Genomic DNA, 6,319 nt, shown 5'->3' with positions numbered 1-6,319 from the left:
TTTGCCTAACTCTCTTAGCGAACTAAGACAAGCTCACATAACAAGAATTTGCATCCCAATGCCAAATTTTCATTAAAAATCTACACAGACAACAAATACTAGTCCCCACCCCCTCCAACATTACAATCCACCTAGATGCTTTTCTATCCATGAGTACTCAAATTTCCTCCATTTATCACTGAGCATTGCACTAATTGAAAATTTACCCTTAAGAAAGTAGTCACCTTGTCTATCATTGGGAAAAATCATGCAATTGGGTCAACACTGAGCTACTCAGACTTCACTCACGTCAAATTAGGCACAGACCCAGCAAATTAAGCAATTCAATTTAGCAATTTAACCAACACAATCACGATTCATCATTTTTATAGACATTTTCAATTAAAATCACAGGGGCACATTTCAATTTCAGCAATATGATGCTACCCATCAAAATTAGGCACATAATTTCAGTTAAAGGGCTCAAGACCACACCCTACATGCCTTTTTTACTCAAATATACAAGAAGTTGAAACACCAACCTTAAAGCTGAAAATAATCAAGAAATTGAGGGATCGGGGTTAGGTTGACATGAACTCCAAGAAAATTCACTACTAGCACCTTCAATATACACACACGAGGCAAACAAATACTCAAAATGCACAATTGAACAGAAAGGAATCGAAAATGCTCTCAAATTTCAAAGATATTGATTTTTTAATTTGAAAAGACCCTTGGCCTTTTTATATCAGGTCGTTCGGCGATCAAGACTAACGTCGTCGAACGTGTTTGGTAAATCGCCAACTAAAGCTTAAGCTCTCTAAACACACCTGAACGAACACCAAACCTGAAGGCTGATTCAGGTGACCCGATTAAGTCTGCTTAGTGAACTTCGGTGAATCGCCCTTTGGAGTTCTGATCGCCGATCTTGACAGTATACTTTTCTATCTTTTCAAGATCAAAAGGCATACAAGAGTTAGTCCATGTAATGCCTTCGGTGGATTGTCGTTTGGGTTTGTCATCACCTATTCTTCCTCTTTTAATCTTTCAACTTCTTCTAAACCTGCACTCACAACACACACTATTTGAAAGCAATAAAAACAACAATAAAGACTTGGGTTCCTTCCCAAGAAGTGTCTTATTTAATATTGTGGCATGACATATTGCTCAAACTCAATAATTATATTTGTGGGTTTGGGATTGTGTCACTAGGGAAAGTTCTCTTTCGCCTTGGATTTAGATGATTGGCAATTTGACCCAGTTGGGTTTCCAGCTGCTTGATAGGAACTAAATGTGAACTTACCGTCTAAGATAAAGTGGAGAAGTCATTTTTCAACTCCTTCAACACCTTATCATACCTTTCAACCTTATTGTAGATCCATACAAGCATGTCTTCTGTCTGGCTTTCTTCTAGCCTAATTGTACTTTTGTGCATGGACGATCATAGGGAGGCACGTATTTATCTTTGCCCATCTCTATATCTCTCCAATTTTTACTCCGCTATTCTTTCAACAACTATCTTTATCCTTGTTCCAACCTTGGTTCCCACCTTATTATTGATAATTGTTGTGAGAGCCCCATACTTGATTTCCTAAGTATTGAAATTATTCGTTGTATAATGCCTCTAATTTGGCACCATACGGGACTATACATTGTTGGTTCCAATCGCATTTACCGAATTGGTTCCACTTCCCATGACATGTTTAGAGAACAAATTGATTTGGGTCATCATTTTGACCATGTTTTCACCCCTTTCAAGATCCTTCTCGATTTGTTCTTTTCTCAAACCTACTTATAGAAGAGGCATTTGATCCTCTCTAGTATGCAATGCTTGGTTAACCCTAGTCATATCATCTAGACACAACACATCTTCATCATACAATTGTATCATAAATCTACCATGAACTATGTGATCAAATCACCTTTATTGACTGAATCAAGACTAGAATAAAAGTATTACAATAGCAAATTGTTTGGAGCACCATATGTTGGACATTGCAAAAAAAAACTTCTTGAACCTCAACCACGTCTTATGCAAAGGCTCACCTCCAATACATTTGAAATTTTGGATTTGGAGATGAAGTTTAACCATCTTCGAGGATGGAAAGAATCTTTCCAAGAATGCCTCAGTTAGCGCTTCCCACGAAGTTATATAATCATTTGGAAACTCTGCCAACCTTCTTATAACCTCTCCCATTATAGAGAACGGGAAAAACCTCAACCTTATGTATTCTTGGGACATATTCTTTAACACAAAGGGTCCACACACATACTTGAAATTTTTAAGGTGCTCATGGGGATCCTCATGAGCTAGACCCCCAGAAATTCCTTTCATTTGGAGCAACTGTATCATAGTTCATGTGATGTGAAACATCGTCCTCCAAGTTGTATGAGGTATTCAGATTGCTCCTGTGGTTTGAATGACATTAATGTGCAGGTCATTGAGATCACCCATATTGTCATTTTGACTATAGTGACTATCATTGTCACTCCCACGGTCACTCATAGTGTCAACCTGCAAATCAGCCAACAACAACACCAAACAATAAATCTACTACAAGTAAACCAAATTAAAATCTAATTTCTTAATTAGAATTCTCAATCACCATTCCCTGACAACAGCGCCTTTTTTTATAATGCTCAAATCACCCTCCAAAACCAATTAAAAGAGTAAAACATCGTAGTCAGTATAAAACCCAACGAAGAGTCGAGGTCGAATCCCATAGGGAATTGCATATCGTAGAGAATTTCTTATCAAGAAATTTTGACTTTAAATAAGCTCATTTGTTATAGTTAGAACAATTGGGTGGATGGTACTACCAACTTAATATAAAGATTTGGTTATCAATTATTGAAATTAAACTAAAATTGGAACGAAATCAAGAGTTAGAAAGCAACCTAGGGGTACGAGGATTAGAAATCGACATCACATAAGGATGATTGTGTTGCTCTATAGTGATGAACATTTATGAATAGGTTAAGTCTTTATCATTGAATCTAATCATCTTTCAATCTCAAAACATCTATGCATTCTTTCCGGTCTCATCTGTATGTCATTTCTAAACAACTCAATACCTTACTTGATTCTCTCTTTCAAGAATAGGAAAAGTAGATCTGACCCATAACCTCTCATTCAAGCAAGCCATAGACATCAATCCTAAATTGCTAGTATTGAACTAATTACACACTCCAATTAATATCTTTCGAGCATCAACCAGAGATCGAAAGTAGAAATTAAGTTTTGCAATCTTAACCCATAAGTTAACTCCATAGTAATTAGAACAAATTCATGCATGAACAACAACAAAACAGATCATAGCACAATACCCACTATATTTAATCAACACCCAACCCCATTTGAGTACCCCTAGATCTTGGGGTTTTAGCCACCCATCAGAAAAAGTAAAGAAAGTATCCCTTCCATGACAGCAGCCATGCGTAACTTGAAATCAAGCAATTAAGAGTAAACCCACTTAGGATTAAACTTCAATTTAGCAAATTCAAGCTTCAAATTATAAAATCTCAAGAATAGAAAAGTGTTCTTCTCCAAGGTAAAAATGTTCTACTCATTATTCAACTCTCTCACTAAACTCTAAATAAAACCTCAAAACTACTCTCCATAAAAGAACTCTACTAAAAATGGTATCCTTTAGGATTTCTATACTTTCCCAAAATTTGGCCCAAAAATTCACTTTATAGCTGATTTGACAACGTTAGTCGGGTTTGCCTAGTCTGATCGGTGACTCGCCCTTTGCTACTCTGCTCGCCTTGTGATACTCTAGGCATTAGGTGTTTAAACCTTAATTGGAGAACTCGCTTGAGTCAGCCTTTCACATTCGGCGAATCGCCGAATACCACCTTAGTCTGTCGTTCAAGCATTAATTATTTGCCTTGCACACTGCCACTTTTGGTAATGTGTTTCAACACCGTCGTTCTAACTCATCATATCGCCTTTTCCACTGGAGTTTGCCTACCTTCCTTGATAGACTCAACTGAAATGCACAGTCAATTTGGGAGAGGTCATGCTTAGTTGGCGATCTGTCCTTCATGTTATGCGAACAACAATGGTCACTTTGTAGTTCTTTTTGTATATTTGGCCATTCTTTCAAACATCAGTCCTTGCCTTGTCCTATATCATTCATAGCTGCAAATCATCAACATTTGATTAGAAAAGGACAAATTTAGGCATTGAAGACACTAATTATTGAGCTAAATAGATCCTAAATGAGTGAAAATCTTCCACTCATAAGAAAGAGATAGGGATAACGAGACATCATAGCGTCCTCGACCTTCCAATTAGAACCCTCAACCCTTTGATTTCTCCATAAGATCTTTATGGATGCAACCTCCTTATTCCTCAACTTTTTAACTTGCCGGTCCAAAATCTCAATTAAAACTTCTTCATAAGAAACACTCTATTTTATACTAATATTCTCCAATGTTACAATAGATGTCGAATCACCAACACATTTCTGCAACAAGGAGACATGGAAAACCGGATGCATCAATGCCAAGTCATTAGGAAAATCAAGTTCACAAAGAACCTTACCAATATGCCTCAAAATCTGATATGGGCCCACATAATGGGGTCTAAGCTTTCCTTTCTTTCCAAATCTCATTACACCCTTCATGGTTTAAATTTTCAAGTAGACCTAATCATGAACATCAAATTCTAGATCTCTTCTTCTAAAATCGGCATAGGACTTTTGTCGACTTTGAGCCATTTTCTACCTTTCTCTAATAAGCTGAACCTTCTCCATAGCCTCATGTACCAACTCGAGACCTATAAAAGCAACCTCATTGACTTAAAACCACCATATAGGAGATCTACACCTCTTACCATAAAGAGCCTCAAATAGAGCCATATCAATGTTTGAGTGATAGTTATTATTATAAGCAAACTCAATCAAAGGTAAATGATCATCCTAATTACCCTTTAAGTCAATCACACAAGCTATAAACATATCTTTCAAAGTTTGGATAGTACGCTCCACTTGCCTGTCAGTTTGAGAATGAAAGGTCGTACTAAGCTTGACATGAGTACCAAATCCTTTTTGGAAAGACTTCCAAAATTGTGAAGTAAATTGGGTATCACGATCAGAGATAATGGATAGGGGTACTCCATGCAACCTAACCATCTCCCTTAGATAAAACTTAGTATAATCTTCTGCCAAATAAGAAACCTTGATGGGAATGAAATGAGCCAACTTCGTCATACGATCTACAATAACCCGAATCAATTTATGTTGACATCGGGTGCGGGGTAAACCAAAAATAAAGTCCATATTCAAATCTTTCCACTACCAAGTAGGAATACTAATAATATCTTGGGACAAACCTCCCGACTTTTGATGCTCAACTTTCACTTGTTGACAATTATGACACTTAGCCAAAAACTCCACAATATTCTTTTTTATTTCATTCCACCAATTGACCTCCCACAAGTCACAGTACATATTGGTGGCTCCCGGGTGAATGGAATATCAAGAACTATGGGCTTCTAATAAGATTTTCTCTCTCAAGTCAACAACATTGGGAACACACAAACAACTTTGATATCGAAGCACACCATCTCCCCCATGGGAGAAAGCCTCAATGGACTTTTTAAGCTCCACTTCCTTCAAGTCAACCAAAATTGGATCAAGACCTTGCTTGGCTTTCACATCCGACACAAAAGATGATTCCAAACCATTATGAATAATAACACCACGCCTCTAGTAGAATCAACCAACTGAACACCCAATCGGGCCAATCTATGAACATCACTAAACAAATCTTTTTTATCTTTCTTAACATGAGCAACACTAGCCATTTATTATTAATTAAAAACATCCACCACCAGATTCACCTTACTGGTTGATAGAGGACACTCATGTTGTATTCCTTTAGTAACTCAAAAATTTAGATTCTTTTGCTTGAACACATACTGCAAAGGTCAAAGTAGTACCCCAACTATTCAGGAGATATCTCATATTACATCTAATCATGGTAACCCAATAGGTGCGCATACATTTACTTCAGAGTAACCCAATAGGTCAGGATACGTCTACTCAGAGTAACCCAATAGGTGAGGGTGCATCTACTCAAAGCAACCCTATTGGTGAAGGTGATTCAAGTGGTAGCCATGCACGGACCCTTGTCATTATAACTAATGCAGAGTTAGTCCATGTCTTTGCTATTATTTTACATATTATTTTTTATTTATGATATGATATTGATGCATAACTTTGTAAATTTATACAGATTGCAACCTTCTAGAACATACCCTAGTTTCATAACTGAGTCTTTCAAAAATGAACCCAATCCTAATGGAATCAACTGGAAAAGTGTCTCAAATGAT

This window comes from Solanum verrucosum, unplaced genomic scaffold, assembly GCF_900185275.1.
Source record: "Solanum verrucosum unplaced genomic scaffold, falcon-dt-bn FXZP01000803.1, whole genome shotgun sequence".
Taxonomy (NCBI): Eukaryota; Viridiplantae; Streptophyta; class Magnoliopsida; order Solanales; family Solanaceae; genus Solanum; species Solanum verrucosum.
Note: the sequence above shows the minus strand (reverse complement) of the source record.